The 24,130-nt window shown below is 50.3% G+C and overlaps 1 pseudogene; it reads left to right on the forward strand.

The window, feature by feature from the left end:
- LOC106587161 (malonate--CoA ligase ACSF3, mitochondrial-like) overlaps positions 1-24,130 on the forward strand; it is a 55,789-nt pseudogene that overhangs the window by 13,797 nt on the left and 17,862 nt on the right.

Below are 24,130 nucleotides of genomic sequence, written 5' to 3' on the forward strand. Positions count from 1 at the left end.
TGTGTGTGTGTGTGTGTGTGTGTGTGTGTGTGTGTGTGTGTGTGTGTGTGTGTGTGTGTGTGTTTGTATGTGTGGGTACTGTGAAAGTAGCTTTGTCCTTGCGTGAGTGTATGCGAAGCGCTTATGTATAAATGTGTAGCCATGTGTCAGTCTCTGTTTATGTGCATCCGTCTCTGTGTACGACTGAGAAAGAGGAGGAGGGCGACTGGCTTTTGGCTCCTTCACAAATGCTCTTGGAACACATTTTGTAAAAATAAAAAATATATTACAAAAAATAGCAGGCCAAAGGTATTTTTAAAAGGCAACGTGCCCCAGCATTATGACTGACCTCAATAACATTCCTGTTGAATTCCTCTTTAGGAAGCTGTTAGACAGACCTTTACCCGATCCTGTCAACGTTTTTGGAATAAACTAGCCTGTTGACAGTTTTCATCTTCAACCAGGCCCTCGCATCGCTCCTCATTCACTGTAAATAATGTACACACAATACCATGGCACCCTGTCCATCTGCTTTACATGTTGTGATCTCACAATACCATGGCACCCTGTCCATCTGCTTTACATATTGTGATCTCACAATACCATGGCACCCTATTCCATCTGCTTTACATATTGTGATCTCACAATACCATGGCACCCTATTCCATCTGCTTTACATATTGTGATCTCACAATACCATGGCACCCTATTCCATCTGCTTTACATATTGTGATCTCACAATACCATGGCACCCTATTCCATCTGCTTTACATATTGTGATCTCACAATACCATGGCACCCTATTCCATCTGCTTTACATATTGTGATCTGGATGTAATGATTTTGTTTGCATTAACATGGGGTAGATATTCCATCTACGTACAATGTAAAATACTGTTTCTGACTCCCTCCCCCTCAGGTATGGGAGGTCCTGCTCAGCTCCAAGGCTCTTATGGTGAATGTGTTCATGGCTGTTCCAACCATCTACTCCGAGCTGATCCAGCACTATGAGCAGCACTTCACCCAGCCACGCGACCAGGAGTTTGTCAGGGCTGTCTGCAAGGAGTAAATCAGGCAGCAAGAACCTTATAGTCTAATTATACAGGTATCAATACCACAGGAAATGAGTAGATCTCCATCATTAGCAGTATCATAATATTCATATAACTGGACGAATATCTTTAACAAGCTCATTGCTTATCTATTGTGATGAAATTTCTTTCTTAAAATCTCTGACAAGACATCTTCAGAGCGAATGGGTTCTCATGAATCTGGACAGTGGTTTCTCATTCCGTCAGAGAGTGAAGAGATAGTTTGAAGGGGAAGGGATATGTGTCAGATGAAAGGGATGGGTTTTAAAGAGAGACGGGGCTTTGTAGTGAGATGTGACAGATGCTTTCTCCAAATGTACCAGGGCTTATGCTCAAGAGAGAGTGAAGAAAGCAGTGGGACGCGACAGATGGAATAGAGTTATAAACTCTATGTAAAGCCTAGCACTTATGTTACCACAACCTACAGTTGCAAAGCTACCGGTAAATTACCAAAGTGACCTGAATCTTCGGTAATTTTGGTAATTAACAGGAAATGTATGGTAACTTTTATAATTTATAATTGAATAACTTTTAAAAACTGTTCATATAAAATATAAATGTTTTATGTTTCTAGTGGATAGACCATATGGCTCAAGAGAAAATTGCCTAATTAATGGAAAAAGCATCTAATCAACAATGGCATTGTTTTCATTTAACTCTGCGACTCTTCAAACTATTGACTTTTTTCACAGTTGCCACCAGTTTGGCGGCAAAACATTTACAACAAAGACATATTGAAGGTTTGACATTGGATAGACTATCTCTGAGGCTAGTTAGGGATCTTCAAATAAATTACACAATGTAAATAGGACAATATTATCATGTGGCACATTAAATGCTTTCAATATTGTAAATGTATTTCTACAATTTATAGTTGGTTTGAGGTTTTTAAGTAATTGAAATTTGGAGCTTTTGTCATTTTAAAATATTGTTCCATGTAATTTATTGATGCTCCTTCACTAGCCCCATAGGGATATTGAACGTCAAACCAAATTGGCCATGGGCGTTATGATTGGGTCGCGTGCAGCTGTTCTCTGAATTGATGATTACTTGGGTGCTGCCAGCTGTGGGCATGTGGGCAGGATTAAAATAAATCCAACCCACGGAAAACTCGTACAGTACCCTTCATTCTGTAACATACCATTTTATCCTATCATCTCGCAAATCTTCGTTTTAGATGAGACTGACTTTATGACCAAAATGATCCTATTTACACTTTGTAGTACATTTTGACACTAGAATAAATGTTTTTAACTCATATTGATGCCACATAGGCTGTTTTCAAAGCGAGAAGTTGCTTTTCAGGGGCAGTCGCTCTTCAAACACCAATGGTATTTACTAAGTTGATGGTTTATATTTAGGCCACAGGCTGTTATTTTTTTTTTTGTGGATGGTTGGGGGGCGGAAACATAATTACAAATCATTTGTAGACTGCAAATTGACCGCAAGTAACCCAAAAAGATATAATATTTCACTAAAACATAATAATTTTAAACCTTGGTTGTGGGGGGCAAATAAAACCACCCACGGGCCAAATTTGGCTCATGGGCCGCCAGTTGGGGAATCCTGATTTAGGATAATGTTTTACAGCTTTGTCATAATTTGATAAGGCCACACAGGGCCAGAGATAATTAGACACATGTAATAATCTGAAATACCCCAAAAGGCCACTAGATGTCATCTTGTAAAATTCACCCAAAAACCTGAAAGTCACCAAAATTCTGGTAGTTCACTGGTAAACTTAGAAAGTTTATAGTAATATACCCTCCCTTTGCAACCCTACTCCCACCTGAAGCCACTCAAGTCAATGCTAAGGGCATTGAAAAGAGATGACTTCATCAGAGCCTGGTCCTTTACTGAGTGTGACCCAGACTGCCCCCTCTAACCCCAGGCTGATGCTGTCTGGCTCGTCCGCCCTGCCTCAGCCTACCCTGCTACGCTGGGAGGAGATCACAGGACACACCCTGTTGGAGCGCTACGGCATGACAGAGATAGGCAGAGATAGTCATTAGGCTCTGTTGGAGCGCTATCTTTTTGCCCTGTCTGACAGTTGTCTCAGTTGTCTGAGGAACATGGTTGTGATCAGACTATTTCTGTCTGGTTTACCTATGTTCTTATTCCAGGTGGTTTAGTATCAAAGCTCTATGCTGTTGTTGTTGTTTCTGGTTCGATCCTCAGGTGACTGGGGGCTGTGTTCCTTTCTTTAGTCTTTCCATTCCCCTTCTAGTCTTTTGAGTGGAGGATCTTCAAAGCAGCGTTATGACAAGGCAGGGTAATTTGACTGTCAGTAGCCCAGCTAATGCGGTGTCTGTTGTTGTGAGCGCTTGTATTGAAATAAAGAGGCAGGTTCTATTTAATCCTGGGAGGTGGTTATTAAGACCAGCTCTGAGACGTTGCAGTCGTATCGACGTCTTTCCAGCAGCAGTCTATGAGACACTTGTGGAAAAGCGGGTGCGATGCCGTCTCCTTTTAAAGTAGGTAAAACAAATCAATAACAACCATAGAGCTCTCAGAAAAGAACACTCCTGCCCCCCCCCCTTCCTCCACGGCAGTCCACCCCTTCACCCCCCCTTCCTCCACGGCAGTCCACCCCTTCACCCCCCCCCTTCCTCCACGGCAGTCCACCCCTTCACCCCCCCCCGTCATCCTCCATGGCAGTCCACCCCTTCAAAACAACTGTCAACTGCTAACTAATCAACTTGTGTTTTATTATGACTTTATTTATGACAATCTATTAAAGACATGTATCGTTATTTTATGAGTGAGTATACACACAGTTGTGTAATAATACAAGAATAGTGGTCATATTTGTATCATGTTGGTGGTTGTAATTTGATTCATGTTTGGCTTCACACTGAGGAGTAGGCTATACCCTAAAGCTATGTCTCTCTCTTAATCTATTCATCTCCATCTCATTTGTATTTTTTTCTTTCATTCTGTTTTTTTCCCCCTCTTTTGTTTTCCCCCTCTAACACCAGCCCTGGCAGGAGACACATGTCCCCTTTCAGCAGAATGACTTTGAGCATCTCAACCCCCACCCTTTCACTTCACACCCTTTCACCCTCCCCCTTCTCTCCTCTCCCCTTTCCCCCTCTCTCTCCCCACTCCATCTCACTTTCTCCCTTCCCTGTGCTTTGTGTTGTGGGGAGGTTGTGGGGAGGTTGTTGGGGGGTTTGAGTAGCAGTGCTCCAGCAGGGCTCCAGGGGGCGCAGGGCTGTCAGCTCCCCAGGGCAGCCCAGAGAGAGCACAGCGTGAAGGAAGGCTGCTGAATTATGCATGTGGAAGGCAGGCTTGGAGCTGCACCGCACACGGCTCTCTGCTCCCCTCCCTCCCTCCCTCCCTCCCTCCCTCCCTCCCTCCCTCCCTCCCTCCCTCCTCGCCTCTCCTTTTCCTCCTCCTCTCTGCCTGGCTGGTCTCATTTGAAAACTCTAGCTGGCTGGTTGAGTGTGTGGCTGGCTGGCATGGCTGATGCTGCAGTCGTAATTAGAGGTTCAGATGGGCCCACTGATGGAGCCTTGTTAATGGGCCTCTGTGCAGTCAGGGGAGCCATTGTGTTTCTGACAGGGCTGTCGCCACAGGGCCGGCTACATTCCACTACACATACACACACACACACACACACACACTTACTGTATATCTATAAAGCTATATTAATTCAACTCTGCTTTAATAGGCATGAAGAAAAGGGCAGTAATGAGGACATCATCATAATAAGATGTTATCTTATTCCTAATACCACTGGAATGTTGTTGTTGTTATTGTTTGAATTGATTATTTCTGCTATTTTCGGCAGAGGGCTGATGTTGGCCGTATCAGTTCATTAGCCATTTCCAGCTGTCACTCAACGACCTTATGTCCCTCTCAATGCTGTCCTCATTCCCCTGCATGGTTAGTAATTGTTCCCTGTGTGGAATGTGGGTAGAACACGGCTCTGTAATCTCTATCTTCTATTTTGAGTTTCTAGTCACTCGTTTAGCCCTCGTCCCTTTTTTGTAATTCCCCTCCAGTCTTTCTGTTCTGCCTGTAGCCTTTGAAGTGGCAGTCAATCTCAATTCTCAGTAAAGTAACGGTGACTTGAATGTTACATGGCTCCAAAATATGTCTGGCCTCCTTCCTGAATGGAGAGAAAAAGCGAGGGAGACCAAGAGGGGAAGAGCAAGAGATTGCTCGGGCTCAAGTATAAATGGATTTTGGTTAGTTTTGTGATTGAGGGGAGAAAGCTCTTTTTATCACCCCGTCGTTGGCAGCTTTCTGCTGTGTTTGGAGGGTGAGGAGGAATGAGGACACGCTGACGATTACCCAGCTCACTGGGAAACAACCCTGGGAGAAAAACAAAAAGACAGGCACTGAGATGGACGTCATCCTCTCACACAAAAAAAAACCCTTGAATGAAGGGGACGGTGGCAGGAGGGATAGGACAGGAAGTGGCTTTAGAGAGAAGACTGACTTGACAGAGATAAACTAGGCTGGTCTGGTTTTGAAACGATGGGAAGAGAGTTTGTATCTCTGTGCTTCTCGCTCTGCTGATGAAGTGGAAACGGAGTGTGTTTGATTGGCATTGCCAATCAGGGCTAAAGTTGATTAGATCAATATGAAGCAGGGAGTTATTTTGTAATCATGGCCTGTCTGCCCTGCTCTTTATTGGGAGAGCAGTGGCCTGTGAAATGACATGGCGCACAGTGTCACACAGAGAGAGAGAGAGAGAGCAGGCTGCACAAAGGTTTCCTTCTCTTTTGGCGGAGGCAGTCATTAGAGCTTATCGCTCTATAGGTCAGACAGAAGGAGAAAATGCCTCAGGAGAGGGGAATGTGTGTGCATTCATATGTGTAGGAGAAGGATTGTCATTAAATCACTATATTTTCAGTTGTATTTGTTGATGCAAATATTTTGAGCGTGAAAATGGTTTTCTTTAAAACCATTTGCATTAATTGTGAGAGTGTAATTAGTTCCATTGTGTATGCATGATGTGAGTATTTAGCATTGTTTGTGTGTGTGCAGGTGCAGTCGGTGTCCCTCTTCCAGGAGTGGAGGTTTGCATCGTCATGACGAAAGCAGCCAGCAGCACCGTCGCCGAGGGAAACAGCAGAGAAACTCAGGTATTCAGCAGTCAGAAACACTCACATCCATAGATACAGTAGAACTTCCAGATTCGGTAGAAAAAAATATCTGTCTAAGGAGAATGTTCATGTTGTTAAAAAACATATACAGTTAGCATGTCCAGGACCCTGTCTGTCTTAGCCACCCACTGTTGTGTGTGTGTGTGTGTGTGTGTGTGTGTGTGTGTGTGTGTGTGTGTGTGTGTGTGTGTGTGTGTGTGTGTGTGTGTGTGTGAGGTGTGTGTGTGTGTGTGTGAGGTGTGTGTGTGTGTGAGGTGTGTGTGTGTGTGTGTGTGCGTGTTGTGTGTGTGTGTGTGTGTGTGTGGTGTGTGTGTGTGTGTGAGGTGTGTGTGTGTGTGTGTGTGTGTGTGTGTGTGTGTGTGTGTGTGTGTGTGTGTGTGTGTGTGTGTGTGTGTGTGAGGTGTGTGTGTGTGTGTGTGTGTGTGTGTGTGTGTGTGTGTGTGTGTGTGTGTGTGTGTGTGTGTGTGTGTGTGTGTGTGTGTGTGTGTGTGAGGTGTGTGTGTGTGGGTGTGTGTGTGTGTGAGGTGTGAGTGTGTGTGTGTGTGTGTGTGTGTGTGTGTGTGTGTGTGTGTGTGTGTGTGTGTGTGTGTGTGTGTGAGGTGTGTGTGTGTGTGTGTGTGTGTGTGTGTGTGTGTGTGTGTGTGTGTGTGTGTGTGTGTGTGTGTGTGTGTGTGTGTGTGTGTGTGTGTGTGTGTGTGTGTGTGTGTGTGTGTGTGTGTGTGTGTGTGTGTGTGTGTGTGTGTGTGTGAGGTGTGTGTGTGTGTGTGTGAGGTGTGTGTGTGTGAGGTGTGTGTGTGTGTGTGAGGTGTGTGAGTGTGAGTTGTGTGTGTGTGCGTGTTTGTGTGCGTGTGTGTGTGTGTGTGTGTGTGTGAGGTGTGTGTGTGTGTGTGTGAGGTGTGTGCGTGTGTGTGTGTGTGTGTGTGTGTGTGTGTGTGTGTGTGTGTGTGTGTGTGTGTGTGTGTGTGTGAGTGTGAGTTGTGTGTGTGTGTGTGTGCGTGTTTGTCTCTTTAGGTGCGTTGGAGGTGAAGGAGGGGTAGCTGATGGTGCGAGGAGACCAGGTCTTCACAGAGTACTGGAACAAACCAGAGGCCACCAGGGAGTCTTTCACTGAGGACTGCTGGTTCAAAACAGGTACAGTACAGTACACTGTCTGTCAGGAACACACTGTCATCTCATGATTTATTGACTGGTATGCAGCTACAGGACACAGGCTCATAACTTGAGGGACAGCCTGATGATACAATACTACAAGAGGGCTGTGAAAGACCACTAGCTCATGTGAAATATTGGCTAGGGTTCACCATGTTCTCTCTGCTTCACCAATCACACCCAGAACACTGGATGAGGCACATTGTCAGAACTACGCTTGTCATGACCTCTCTTTCTCCAGGAGCTGTATTTAAACATTTAGGAAGAAGGTGTCTCGCTCCCCTTCAGTGACTGGCTTGTGATAAATGGAGGATGTGTGTTTTTGGTGCTGGGAGGCATTTCTCCTCTCTAAGTGGTTGTGACTCCTCTGTGGGTTGGGGAGAAGAAGAGCAGAGCTGTCAGTGGTGCAGAGGCCGACTAGGCCCTCTCTGGCCCAGTGCATTCCCCCAAGGAGCCCTGCTTTAGAACAGGGCTACAGGGAGAGAGGAGCTGCTCAGAGAGAGAGAGAGAGAGATGGGCAGGGATAAAGGATGGAGAGAAGTGGGCAAGAAAGAGTGGGGGAGGTACAGATGGAGAGGGGGCTGCAGGGGCAGAGAGGGAGAGAGTCAGGGAGAGCTGGCAGGGAGGAAGGAGAGGGGGCTGCAGGGGCATAGAGGGAGAGAGTTAGGGAGAGCTGGCAGGGAGGAAGGAGAGGGGGCTGCAGGGGCATAGAGGGAGAGAGTTAGGGAGAGCTGGCAGGGAGGAAGGAGAGGGGGCTGCAGGGGCAGAGAGGGAGAGAGTTAGGGAGAGCTGGCAGGAAGGAAGGAGAGGGGGCTGCAGGGGCAGAGAGGGAGAGAGTTAGGGAGAGCTGGCAGGGAGGAAGGAGAGGGGGCTGCAGGAGCAGAGAGGGAGAGAGTTAGGGAGAGCTGGCAGGGAGGAAGGAGAGGGGGCTGCAGGGGCAGAGAGGGAGAGAGTTAGGGAGAGCTGGCAGGGAGGAAGGAGAGGGGGCTGCAGGGGAGAGAGGGAGAGAGTTAGGGAGAGCTGGCAGGGTGGAGTGGGTTTAATTGGCTTTTAGGGCTGGAAGGACAGAGTTCCAGTGCGCCGCACGCTGCTGTCACACTCCATTAGGCCCACTGGCCGGATAATGAGAGCCAGCACAATCAGCTCCCAGCAGACAGACCAGCCAGCCAGTCAGTCCCCTAGCCAGCCACTGCTACTGCCAAGCACCCTGCCTGCCTGCCTGCCCACCCGCCTGCCTGCTCCATCCTACATACACATGCACACACACACACACAGTCACACGCACCATCACCTCAGGCAGCCTGCTTGCCATGGCGACCCTGCATCCACCAGCTCCATTGGGAGCTATATCCTCACTACCAGCTGCGGTTGGTGGGAGGAGTTATAAGCACATTGTAATGGCTGGACTGGAATGAATGGAACGGAGTCCAACATTTGTTGGATTTGTTTGATACTGTTCCATTTATTCCATTCCAGACAATACAATGAGCCTGTCCTCCTATAGCTTGTCCCAGCAGCCTCCTCTGCTCACTACAGCACTACTTTACATTTACTTTGACATACCCTATATGCCCAGGCCTGTTCACTCTTTTCTGCTGCCCATCTAGGTGTTAGGAGTGTCAGATCTGATGTCACCTCCTCTGAAGGCTTGTGGCCAGTTCATGTATTTGAATAGGGAGGCTGGAGAATGTGCGCTGAGGGCCTTACTGTAATGTTAAACTCATGACACAGTGTCAGTTTTCACAATGCTATTCCCTGTCCAGTGCATGGTTCTTTGTTTGTCACTGTGTGTGATCTTGGCTCTGTTGGTAGGCAGGGTGAAAAGGTGTGAGTTTCAAGACGAGCACTACTTACACTCTCCCTCACTTCCACCGACGTCCTCTCACACTCATACCCTTTTCACCCTCACACCTACTCCCCCTCTTACACTCTCCCCCTCTCCGCCAGCTCGCTTCTCCATCTAACACTCCTCCATCCCTCCCTCCCTCCCTCCCTTTCTTTACCCTCACCTGAACTAGCTGTCTGTCTCTCACCATCTCAACTCTTAACCCTCTCATCCTCCTATTGGATTTGACCCGGTGTGCTCACCCTTTACCACACACACAGACTCCCTCAGACAGAGGGGGGGGGGGGGGGGAGAGGGAAGAAGGAGAGAGGAAGAGAGGGAGGAAGAGAAAAGAACAGGGAGAGCCAAGAGGTCAACATGGTTTCTGTTTGCCTGGCGGTGTCTTTAATTGGGTAAGTGTGGCCCTGCTGTAGCCTGACTGACACCTCTATGGATAAGCTGTCACCCTGTTGAGCGCTCACTTTGTTCCCATTGATTTTCCTCACTTCTCTTTGTGTCAACTCACTCACTCGGCCTCTCCTCTCCTCCAATCTGCCCTGCTTTCAAACGTACTCCTCAGTAGCTCCCTTTCAGCCGTCTGTGTCTGCTAGATTACCTACCAAGGAGAGGGACAGTGTGTGTCAGTCTCGTTAACTGGCCAGGGACTCCAGGCCACCTTTTGAGCAGATCATTCACACTGGTTTAGAGTTAGTGACTGTTTGACTGGGGTCTACCATGCCAATGGCCTCCCAAGTGTACAGCACTAATGATGAGCCAGTCTCTGGACGTAGTAAGTGGAACCTTGCCTCCACTAGTCTCATCCCTCTATCAGGATCTTAACATCATTTCAACCTGGTGACACACACGCACACAGCCGGCGTGAGGAATCCTGCCAAGGCCTAACGCCATCATGCATTCATAACCAATGTTGTGGATGGATCGTTATCTTCGACTCGCTCCATGAGATATTGACTGTTGTGGTCAGATTTCGTCTGCCTCTGGTGTTTGTGTGCAGGCTGCCTGCCTGCCTGTGTGGTTAGGCTCTTACTAATAAGGTTTTTCCATTGTGCCAGTGGAGTCCTTAAGACTGTCCCTCGTAAACAAGACCATTCATTTTATTAGCGGTAGCGCTACAGAGATAGAAATGGGGAGAGGGAGAGGCTGGGAGAAGTGGGGTTCAGCTGGTCTCCAGCGCTCTAGCAGGACAGCTCACTCTTTTTCCCCAGGAATGATTATGCGCTGAAAAACATTAAATAAATAAATATATCAATAAATAAAGATGGCTGGGAGGGAAAGCATTAGCAATTTTCCAAATGCTGCGTGCACATACTTATGAATAATGGAGGCGTCCTAAAAGTTGCCAGTGCTCGGGTAAGCACTGTTTGGGGACTGCACATTAGCCTTGCTGTGCTCGTAAATAACAGGCAGGCTTGGATGTGGGTGTGCAGGCCACTGGAGGGAGAGGGGAGAATGTTAACTAGGAGGAGAGGAGAGGAGTGGAGCTCATTCTCCCTCAGCTCATCTCAGGGCAGAGAGGAGAGCAGAACCTCTCACAGAGCCAGGCTCATTACCATTACTTTACCACACACACACACACACACACACACACACACACACACACACACACACACACACACACACACACACACACACACACACACACACACACACAAACACAAACACAAACAAAAACAAAAACAGTGCATTCGGAAAGTATTCAGACCCCTTTCCCACATTTTGTTACGTTACAGCCTTATGCTAAAATTGCTTTTATTCCTCAAACGGAAAACAGGTTTTTAGAAATGTTTGCAAATTTACTAAGAATAAAAAACAGATACCTTATTTACATAGGTATTCAGACCCTTTGCTATGGGACTCGAAATTGATCTCAGGTGCATCCTGTTTCCATTGATCATCATGCTGTTGGCATGTTTTTCAGCTGCAGGGACAGGGAGACTAGTCAGGATCGAGGTAAAGATGAACAGATCAAAGTACAGAGAGATCCTTGATGAAAACCTGCTCCAGAGCCCTCAGTACCTCAGACTGGGGCGAAGGTTCACCTTCCAACAGGACAATGACCCTAAGCATACAGCCAAGACAACGCAGGAGTGGCTTCGGGACAAGTCTTTGAGTGGCCCAGCCAGAACCCAGACATGAACCCGATCGAACGTATCTGGAGAGACCTAAAAATAGCTGTGCAGCAACGCTCCCCATCCAACCTGACAGAGCTTGAGAGGATCTGCAGAGAAGATTGGGAGAAAGAGTGGGTGTGCGAAGCTTGTAGCGTCATACCCAAGAAGTCTCGAAGTTGTAATCGCTGCCAAAGGTGCTTCAACAAAGTACTGATTAAAGGGTCTGACTACTTTTTTTTCATACATTTCCAAAAATTACTAAAAACCTGTTTTGCTTTGTCATTATGGGGTATTGTGTGTAGATTGATGAGGGGAAAAACTATTTAATACATTTTAGAATAAGGCTGTAAGGTAATAAAATGTGGGAAAAGTCAATGGGTCTGAATACTTTCCTCATATTATATATATGTATATTTGATTTTTATTTATGATACTTGGAGTTATAGAATCAATATAATATCGTCCCAAATAATATTGCGATACTCTCATTTATCGATTTCTTTCCACAATCAGTCTGTGGTCCGTTGATTTTGTGTGAAGTTTGTTCTATGGCCGGATTTGTCATTCAATCTGCAAATATTTTTAACATTTGTGTGTGTGTGCTCAGTGCGTGTTAGGTTTTAAAGTTTTGTCAGTCTTAACCTCTCAGCTGAGGTGAAACTAGAGTCTGCAGGACAGACAGACAGACAGTCAGCCAGCAGTGTGCCTTATTTTCCAGGCAGGCAGCCATCACTAGTGATTTAAGCATTCCTTCCCTCTCACCCTCCCCAATGTCACATTTCACCTCCGGTCACAATGCAGTGCCCCTCCCATGTCATGTTCCCCTCACGGCTCTACCATTCACCCTTCCCTTGTTCCATTTCCCCTATGGTACGGCTACACGTCCATTCTAATGATATGTCCCAATCAAGGTGTTGACATGTGGGACTCGTGTGCATCCAAATACTCTGGTACAGGTATTGCAATTCAACACAGTAAGCACTTGTGTCTGCAGGATATGTGGTAAACCACTAGTTCTACATTGAAATGCTATAAACATTCTGTGTGCCCAAAGAAGCAACAAAGACTCCAGGAGGACAGCCCACATTAGATGTATTGACCTACTCTACTTTTGTCTTGGCATTGATTTTCTCTTTTTAGTGGAAAGACTGATAGATAAATAGTGAGTATTTTCTGAGCTGGCTGTCAACTGTAGGCATGCTGTGGCTGATGGCAGATGGAAGGGGATGGAGGGACCTCTTTGTGTTGTTCTGATAGAGTTGGCCGTGAGAGGAGAGGATGGAGGTATAGGTAGGATGGAAGGAACAGGCTGTAAGTATTTTTAGACTCGCTGATAAGGCAGGGAAATGCCAACAGTACATTGATAGGCATACCAGCATTACCACCACAGTGTAGGCAGTGTGCTGCCATGTTGATCTCTGCTATGTCTTGGCATAAATGGTTTCGGTTTAGATCCTAGGGTGCTTGCTACTGCACTGGCTCTGCGTGTCAAACATGGCGAACAGTTGCATGCAAACTGTAGTCAAGTAGTTAGCTTAAGTACACGCCAGATCTCCCGGGAGAGGTTATCAATCGTAAAAGTTTGTTTGCTATCTCGCCAAGACGATAATCAACCGCGAGCAACATAGTCAGTAACATTAACATAAAGCAATTCTCTCCCTTTAATTGCATTGTATTAAACAAATTAGATCACTCATCCAAGTGCGAAGCCGCTTTCTTGTACGATATTAATTACGCAAAAAGGAGCTGTGACAAAAGTTAAGGATGATAAATAACATCAGAGCTGGTGATTTTTGTCAGCGGTTGTCTGTTATTCATCCTCATTAGCTGTTCCATTTAGCCGCCTGGGTTTTAATGTTGGCATTAATATTAATGTCTCCCTGCTTTGTGTTGACTGTTGTTCTTAAAGAGAGATGACTGTGAACAGAGTAGCAGACCCCCCTCCCCCCCATTCATCCAGCTCCGATAAGGCCTTCTCCTCTTACTGTGATGCTGAGTGTTCTCACTGAGAACATGGCTACTGGCTTATCTTCATCACTGCGTTACTTAGTTGGTTGATGGCGTCTTGTGTGAGGTGAAAATGCTGACTGACTGATACAGGACCGACTTGGATGTCCTTCAACTGGCACAGACGTTTTTCCATGTGTCCCTCTCTAACACCTAGAGCAGCGGCGCCTGGAGTTGACAGAAGTGCGTGTGACGTTGAGCGTGGCCTTTGTCATTTGTCTCACTCTGCCCTTTCTAGAGCCCCCCCACACACACACCAAAACCTCCTACGGTGTAACCTTACCAGAGCACCCAAAGACAAGTATGGGTGGATGTTTGTTCCTCTGTGTTTTTTCTGGATTTAGGCAGTACTGACTGTCACTTCCTTGCCCTTTTCCCTCTCAGACTTCCAGCCAGGTTTGAGATCATGGTGGCAGGCAGGGGGAGACAGACACTGGGAAGGTGCTGAGAGGAGTGGAGACATGCTACTGCAGACCAGGAACTTTCTCTGCACTCCATCTTCTATTCTATTCCACTGTTTTTCATTTCTTCCGTTCCATCCATCGCTCCCCCCCCCCCCCCCCATGCCTACGAAGGAGATGAAAGCCCAGCGCAATTAGGCTTCTTATCGTTTTAATTAAGAAAGCCACTCGTCCATATCTCCCTCCTCCTCCGCTTGTCCTCCACAACAGTACTGAGACTGGGATGCCAAATCACAAGTATTCTTCAGTGTGTCCTGGTAACACACTTCCAAAAGCCCCCCCTCTCCATTTTTATCGGTTTCTTCTCCAATCACTATTCCCAGTGGTCCCTCATTCCAAACAAGCGCTGTTTCTCTCTCCTTATTTTCCCCTTCCTCAAAGACGGAAGGTCACAACAGCCATCGTCAAGTGAGTACCAAGTGTCTCAAAGTCAGCTGAAGTGTGTTTGACTGTACTGTATGTTAGTAATATGTCTGTCTGCTGTGAGTGTAGACCGCTTTCCCCTCAGACATCATTGAGCAGTAAAGAGGGGTGAAGTGAAAAGCTATGCATATATTCCCCTCCAACCCCATGGCATTCCAGGCATCTGTAGTCATGTAAAACATGTTCTCATTCTACTTTCTATTTACATGAGAACGGGGCTACACGCCTGTGACTAAATTATTCCTGGCTTTTGGGGTTTTCTTCCTTAAAACCGAAGGGAAGGAAGGGGAAACTGTAAATACACTATTACTGATGTTAACACCCATCCAGTTCCTCTCCTCCCCCGTTGCCCCGGCCTATCAGTGCAGAGCAGTGGTCTGTGAAGAAATTCCCAATATCTAAATTTACACACTGTATCAATCTTGTTTAATAGACTGGAAAGCTTATTGCTCCGGCGCGGAGCCGGGAGAGAGGGCAGCGGTGATAAATTGCGGCGTCCCTGCGACAGCCGCCCGTGATGTATAATGAAATATTTATGATTTATCCCGGCTAATAAACTGAAATGAAGTGCGTGATGTATGGGAACAGATGGGCCCTCTATTGATGCTGTGCTCGGCGGAGGCAGGGAGGAGAGAGAGAGAGAGAGAGGAGGAGAGAGAGAGAGGGAGGGAGGGAGGCAATGGGAGAGGAAGAGACACTGTAGAAAGGAGAGGGGAGGGGGGAGAGAGAGAGCAAGAAAGGGGAGATAGAGAGGAGGGGATGGAGGAGTCGCAGTACTGAAAGAGGAGCGTGCTGAAAGAGGCAGGATGGATAGAGGGATGTAGAGAAGAGTTAAGAGGAAAGATGAATGTATTTTGGGAGGTTGAGATGATTAAGTGCGCGAATGATAGAGAGGAGATGAGAGACTGTAACTAAACTGGTTTTGATTTATGCTCAAGTCTTTATCTAGTATTTCCTTACCTTGATACCATATACGATGGCAAGTGTGTACTATGCATATGATAATGTACACTGATATGATCTGAGTCATAGAAGGTAGAGGTGACTATATCGTCTGGTAGAAGTGAGACTGAATAGAAGGTCATGTCGTAGTTCTCTTCTGATGCTGGATCTCTAATGAAGGCAGTCAGAGAGAGACAGAGAGAGAGAGAGAAGCTGAATGACCTTGTGGATCTGTCACCTGCTGCACCTTCCACTTGTCCTCCACCAGTCACCACCCACCAGCCCTGGGCCAGGGCCCGTTCTTCAACACCTGCTTAACCCCCTCACAAATCCTAATACAACCCCACACCTCTCACACAGCCCAATCCATCCCCACCACTCTCACACAGCCCAATCCATCCCCACCACTCTCACGCTGCCCAATACATCCCCACACCTCTCACGCTGCTCACACAGCCCAATCCATCCCCACCACTCTCACGCTGCCCAATACATCCCCACACCTCTCACGCTGCTCACACAGCCCAATCCATCCACACCACTCTCACGCTGCCCAATACATCCCCACACCTCTCACGCTGCTCACGCTGCCCAATACATCCCCACACCTCTCACGCTGCTCACACAGCCCAATACATCCCCACACCTCTCACGCTGCCCAATACATCCCCACACCTCTCACGCTGCCCAATACATCCCCACACCTCTCACACTGCTCACGCTGCCCAATACATCCCCACACCTCTCACGCTGCTCACGCTGCCCAATACATCCCCACACCTCTCACGCTGCCCAATACATCCCCACACCTCTCACGCTGCCCAATACATCCCCACACCTCTCACACGGCCCAATACATCCCCACACCTCTCACACAGCCCAATACATCCCCACACCTCTCACACAGCCCAATACATCCCCACACCTCTCACACGGCCCAATACATCCCCACACCTCTCACACGGCCCAATACATCCCCACACCTCTCACTCTGCCCAATACATCACCACACCTCTCACGCTGCCCAATATATCCCCACACCTCTCACGCTGCCCAATACATCCCCATACCTCTCACACTGCTCACGCTGCCCAATACATCCCCACACCTCTCACGCTGCTCACGCTGCCCAATACATCCCCACACCTCTCACGCTACCCAATACATCTCCACACCTCTCACTCTGCCCAATACATCCCCACACCTCTCACGCTGCTCACGCTGCCCAATACATCCCCACACCTCTCACGCTGCTCACGCTGCCCAATACATCCCCACACCTCTCACACTGCCCAATACATCTCCACACCTCTCTCGCTGCCCAATACATCCCCACACCTCTCACGCTGCCCAATACATCCCCACACCTCTCACTCTGCCCAATACATCCCCACACCTCTCACGCTGCCCAATACATCCCCACACCTCTCACGCTGCCCAATACATCCCCACACCTCTCACGCTGCTCACGCTGCCCAATATATCCCCACACCTCTCACACAGCCCAATACATCCCCACACATCTCACACTGCCCAATACATCCCCACACCTCTCACACAGCCCAATACATCCCCACACCTCTCACGCTGCTCACGCTGCCCAATACATCCCCACACCTCTCACACTGCCCAATACATCTCCACACCTCTCTCGCTGCCCAATACATCCCCACACCTCTCACGCTGCCCAATACATCCCCACACCTCTCACTCTGCCCAATACATCCCCACACCTTCACGATGCCCAATACATCCCCACACCTCTCACGCTGCACAATACATCCCCACACCTTCACGCTGCCCAATACATCCCCACACCTCTCACGCTGCCCACTACATCCCCACACATCTCACGCTGCCCAATTCATCCCCACACCTCTCACGCTGCCCAATACATCCCCACACCTTCACGCTGCCCAATACATCTCCACACCTCTCACTCTGCACAATACATCCCCACACCTCACACGCTGCCCAATACATCCCCACACCTCTCACGCTTCCCAATACATCCCCACACCTCTCACGCTACTCACGCTGCCCAATACATCCCCACACCTCTCACGCTGCTCAATACATCCCCAATCCTCTCACGCTGCCCAATACATCCCCACACCTCTCACGCTGCTCAATACATCCCCACACCTCTCACGCTGCTCAATACATCCCCACACCTCTCACGCTGCCCAATACATCCCCACACCTCTCACGCTGCTCAATACATCCCCACACCTCTCACGCTGCTCACACAGCCCAATACATCCCCACACATCTCACGCTGCCCAATTCATCCCCACACCTCTCACGCTGCCCAATACATCCCCACACCTTCACGCTGCCCAATATATCCCCACACCTCTCACACCTCTCACTCTGCCCAATACATCCCCACACCTCTCACGCTGCCCAATACATCCCCACACCTCTCACGCTTCCCAATACATCCCCACACCTCTCACGCTGCTCACGCTGCCCAATACATCCCCACACCTCTCACGCTGCTCAATACATCCCCACACCTCTCACGCTGCTCAATACATCCCCACACCTCTCACGCTGCCCAATACATCCCCACACCTCTCACGCTTCTCAATACATCCCCACACCTCTCACGCTGCTCAATACATCCCCACACCTCTCACGCTGCCCAATACATCCCCACACCTCTCACGCTGCTCACGCTGCCCAATACATCCCCACACCTCTCACACAGCCCAATACATCCCCACACCTCTCACGCTGCCCAATACATCCCCACACCTCTCACACAGCCCAATACATCCCCACACCTCTCACGCTTCCCAATACATCCCCACACCTCTCACGCTGCCCAATACATCCCCACACCTCTCACGCTGCCCAATACATCACCACACCTCTCACGCTGCCCAATACATCCCCACAACTCTCACGCTGCCCAATACATCCCCACACCTCTCACACAGCCCAATACATCCCCACACCTCTCACACGGCCCAATACATCCCCACACCTCTCACGCTGCCCAATATATCCCCACACCTCTCACGCTGCCCAATACATCCCCATACCTCTCACACTGCTCACGCTGCCCAATACATCCCCACACCTCTCACGCTGCTCACGCTGCCCAATACATCCCCACACCTCTCACGCTACCCAATACATCTCCATACCTCTCACTCTGCCCAATACATCCCCACACCTCTCACGCTGCTCACGCTGCCCAATACATCCCCACACCTCTCACGCTGCTCACGCTGCCCAATACATCCCCACACCTCTCACGCTGCCCAATACATCCCCACACCTCTCACACAGCCCAATACATCCCCACACCTCTCACGCTGCCCAATACATCCCCACACCTCTCACACAGCCCAATACATCCCCACACATCTCACGCTGCCCAATATATCCCCACACCTCTCACACCTCTCACTCTGCCCAATACATCCCCACACCTCTCACGCTGCCCAATACATCCCCACACCTCTCACGCTTCCCAATACATCCCCACACCTCTCACGCTGCTCACGCTGCCCAATACATCCCCACACCTCTCACGCTGCTCAATACATCCCCACACCTCTCACGCTGCCCAATACATCCCCACACCTCTCACGCTGCTCAATACATCCCCACACCTCTCACGCTGCTCAATACATCCCCACACCTCTCACGCTGCCCAATACATCCCCACACCTCTCACGCTGCTCACGCTGCCCAATACATCCCCACACCTCTCACGCTGCCCAATACATCCCCACACCTCTCACTCTGCCCAATACATCCCCACACCTCTCACGCTGCCCAATACATCCCCACACCTCTCACGCCGCTCACGCTGCCCAATATATCCCCACACCTCTCACACAGCCCAATACATCCCCACACATCTCACACTGCACAATACATCCCCACACCTCTCACACAGCCCAATACATCCCCACACATCTCACGCTGCCCAATACATCCCCACACCTTCACGCTGCCCAATACATCTCCACACCTCTCACGCTGCCCAATACATCCCCACACCTTCACGCTGCCCAATACATCCCCACACCTCTCACGCTGCCCACTACATACCCACACATCTCACGCTGCCCAATTCATCCCCACACCTCTCACGCTGCCCAATACATCCCCACACCTTCACGCTGCCCAATACATCCCCACACCTCTCACGCTGCCCAATACATCTCCACACCTCTCACTCTGCACAATACATCCCCACACCTCACACGCTGCCCAATACATCCCCACACCTCTCACGCTGCCCAATACATCCCCACACCTCTCACGCTGCTCACACAGCCCAATACATCCCCACACATCTCACGCTGCCCAATTCATCCCCACACCTCTCACGCTGCCCAATACATCCCCACACCTTCACGCTGCCCAATATATCCCCACACCTCTCACACCTCTCACTCTGCCCAATACATCCCCACACCTCTCACGCTGCCCAATACATCCCCACACCTCTCACGCTTCCCAATACATCCCCACACCTCTCACGCTGCTCACGCTGCCCAATACATCCCCACACCTCTCACGCTGCTCAATACATCCCCACACCTCTCACGCTGCCCAATACTACCCCACACATCTCACGCTGCTCAATACATCCTCTCACGCTGCTCAATACATCCCCACACCTCTCACGCTGCCCAATACATCCCCACACCTCTCACGCTGCTCACGCTGCCCAATACATCCCCACACCTCTCACACAGCCCAATACATCCCCACACCTCTCACGCTTCCCAATACATCCCCACACCTCTCACGCTGCCCAATACATCCCCACACCTCTCACGCTGCCCAATACATCCCCACACCTCTCACGCTGCCCAATATATCCCCACACCTCTCACGCTGCTCACACAGCCCAATACATCCCCACACCTCTCACACTGCTCACGCTGCCCAATACATCCCCACACCTCTCACGCTGCTCACGCTGCCCAATACATCCCCACACCTCTCACGCTACCCAATACATCTCCACACCTCTCACTCTGCCCAATACATCCCCACACCGCTCACGCTGCTCACGCTGCCCAATACATCCCCACACCTCTCACACTGCTCTTGCTGCCCAATACATCCCCACACCTCTCACACGGCCCAATACATCCCCACACCTCTCACGCTGCCCAATACTTCCCCACACCTCTCACGCTGCCCAATACATCCCAACACCTCTCACACAGCCCAATACATCCCCACACCCCTCACGCTGACCAATATATCCCCACACCTCTCACGCTGCTCACGCTGCCCAATACATCCCCATACCTCTCACACAGCCCAATACATCCCCACACCTCTCACACAGCCCAATACATCCCCACACCTCTCACGCTGCCCAATACATCCCCACACCTCTCACACGGCCCAATACATCCCCACACTTCTCACGCTGCCCAATACATCCCCACACCTCTCACGCTGCCCAATACATCCCCACACCTCTCACGCTGCCCAATATATCCCCACACCTCTCACGCTGCTCACACAGCCCAATACATCCCCACTCCTCTCACACTGCTCACGCTGCCCAATACATCCCCACACCTCTCACGCTGCTCACGCTGCCCAATACATCCCCACACCTCTCACGCTACCCAATACATCTCCACACCTCTCACTCTGCCCAATACATCCCCACACCGCTCACGCTGCTCACGCTGCCCAATACATCCCCACACCTCTCACACTGCTCTTGCTGCCCAATACATCCCCACACCTCTCACACGGCCCAATACATCCCCACACCTCTCACGCTGCCCAATACATCCCCACACCTCTCACGCTGCCCAATACATCCCCACACCTCTCACACAGCCCAATACATCCCCACACCTCTCACGCTGCCCAATATATCCCCACACCTCTCACGCTGCCCAATACATCCCCACACCTCTCACACAGCCCAATACATCCCCACACCTCTCACGCTGCCCAATACATCCCCACACCTCTCACACGGCCCAATACATCCCCACACCTCTCACGCTGCCCAATACATCACCACACCTCTCACACTGCCCAATACATCCCCACACCTCTCACGCTGCCCAATATATCCCCACACCTCTCACGCTGCTCACACACCCCAATACATCCCCACACCTCTCACTCTGCCCAATACATCCCCACTCCTCTCACGCTGCTCACGCTGCCCAAAACATCCCCACACCTCTCACGCTGCTCACGCTGCCCAATACATCCCCACACCTCTCACTCTGCCTAATACATCCCCACACCTCTCTCGCTGCCCAATACATCCCCACACCTCTCACGCTGCTCACGCTGCCCAATACATCCCCACACCTCTCACGCTGCTCAATACATCCCCACACCTCTCACGCTGCTCAATACATCCCCACACCTCTCACGCTGCCCAATACATCCCCACACCTCTCACGCTGCTCAATACATCCCCACACCTCTCACGCTGCTCAATACATCCCCACACCTCTCACGCTGCCCAATACATCCCCACACCTCTCACGCTGCTCACGCTGCCCAATACATCCCCACACCTCTCACACAGCCCAATACATCCCCACACCTCTCACGCTGCCCAATACATCCCCACACCTCTCACACAGCCCAATACATCCCCACACCTCTCACGCTTCCCAATACATCCCCACACCTCTCACGCTGCCCAATACATCCCCACACCTCTCACGCTGCCCAATACATCACCACACCTCTCACGCTGCCCAATACATCCCCACACCTCTCACGCTGCCCAATACATCCCCACACCTCTCACACAGCCCAATACATCCCCACACCTCTCACACGGCCCAATACATCCCCACACCTCTCACTCTGCCCAATACATCCCCACACCTCTCACGCTGCCCAATATATCCCCACACCTCTCACGCTGCCCAATACATCCCCATACCTCTCACACTGCTCACGCTGCCCAATACATCCCCACACCTCTCACGCTGCTCACGCTGCCCAATACATCCCCACACCTCTCACGCTACCCAATACATCTCCATACCTCTCACTCTGCCCAATACATCCCCACACCTCTCACGCTGCTCACGCTGCCCAATACATCCCCACACCTCTCACGCTGCTCACGCTGCCCAATACATCCCCACACCTCTCACGCTGCCCAATACATCCCCACACCTCTCACACAGCCCAATACATCCCCACACCTCTCACGCTGCCCAATACATCCCCACACCTCTCACACAGCCCAATACATCCCCACACCTCTCACGCTTCCCAATACATCCCCACATCTCTCACGCTGCCCAATACATCCCCACACATCTCACGCTGCCCAATATATCCCCACACCTCTCACACCTCTCACTCTGCCCAATACATCCCCACACCTCTCACGCTGCCCAATACATCCCCACACCTCTCACTCTTCCCAATACATCCCCACACCTCTCACGCTGCTCACGCTGCCCAATACATCCCCACACCTCTCACGCTGCTCAATACATCCCCACACCTCTCACGCTGCCCAATACATCCCCACACCTCTCACGCTGCTCAATACATCCCCACACCTCTCACGCTGCTCAATACATCCCCACACCTCTCACGCTGCCCAATACATCCCCACACCTCTCACGCTGCTCACGCTGCCCAATACATCCCCACACCTCTCACGCTGCCCAATACATCCCCACACCTCTCACTCTGCCCAATACATCCCCACACCTCTCACGCTGCCCAATACATCCCCACACCTCTCACGCCGCTCACGCTGCCCAATATATCCCCACACCTCTCACACAGCCCAATACATCCCCACACATCTCACACTGCCCAATACATCCCCACACCTCTCACACAGCCCAATACATCCCCACACATCTCACGCTGCCCAATACATCCCCACACCTTCACGCTGCCCAATACATCTCCACACCTCTCACGCTGCCCAATACATCCCCACACCTTCACGCTGCCCAATACATCCCCACACCTCTCACGCTGCCCACTACATCCCCACACATCTCACGCTGCCCAATTCATCCCCACACCTCTCACGCTGCCCAATACATCCCCACACCTTCACGCTGCCCAATACATCCCCACACCTCTCACGCTGCCCAATACATCTCCACACCTCTCACTCTGCACAATACATCCCCACACCTCACACGCTGCCCAATACATCCCCACACCTCCACGCTGCCCAATACATCCCCACACCTCTCACGCTGCTCACACAGCCCAATACATCCCCACACATCTCACGCTGCCCAATTCATCCCCACACCTCTCACGCTGCCCAATACATCCCCACACCTTCACGCTGCCCAATATATCCCCACACCTCTCACACCTCTCACTCTACCCAATACATCCCCACACCTCTCACGCTGCCCAATACATCCCCACACCTCTCACGCTTCCCAATACATCCCCACACCTCTCACGCTGCTCAATACATCCCCACACCTCTCACGCTGCCCAATACATCCCCACACATCTCACGCTGCTCAATACATCCCCACACCTCTCACGCTGCCCAATACATCCCCACACCTCTCACGCTGCTCACGCTGCCCAATACATCCCCACACCTCTCACACAGCCCAATACATCCCCACACCTCTCACGCTTCCCAATACATCCCCACACCTCTCACGCTGCCCAATACATCCCCACACCTCTCACGCTGCCCAATACATCCCCACACCTCTTACGCTGCCCAATACATCCCCACACCTCTCACGCTGCCCAATATATCCCCACACCTCTCACGCTGCTCACACAGCCCAATACATCCCCACACCTCTCACACTGCTCACGCTGCCCAATACAACCCCACACCTCTCACGCTGCTCACGCTGCCCAATACATCCCCACACCTCTCACGCTACCCAATACATCTCCACACCTCTCACTCTGCCCAATACATCCCCACACCGCTCACGCTGCTCACGCTGCCCAATACATCCCCACACCTCTCACACTGCTCTTGCTGCCCAATACATCCCCACACCTCTCA

This window comes from Salmo salar, chromosome ssa26 (assembly GCF_905237065.1).
Source record: "Salmo salar chromosome ssa26, Ssal_v3.1, whole genome shotgun sequence".
NCBI classification, from domain to species: domain Eukaryota; kingdom Metazoa; phylum Chordata; class Actinopteri; order Salmoniformes; family Salmonidae; genus Salmo; species Salmo salar.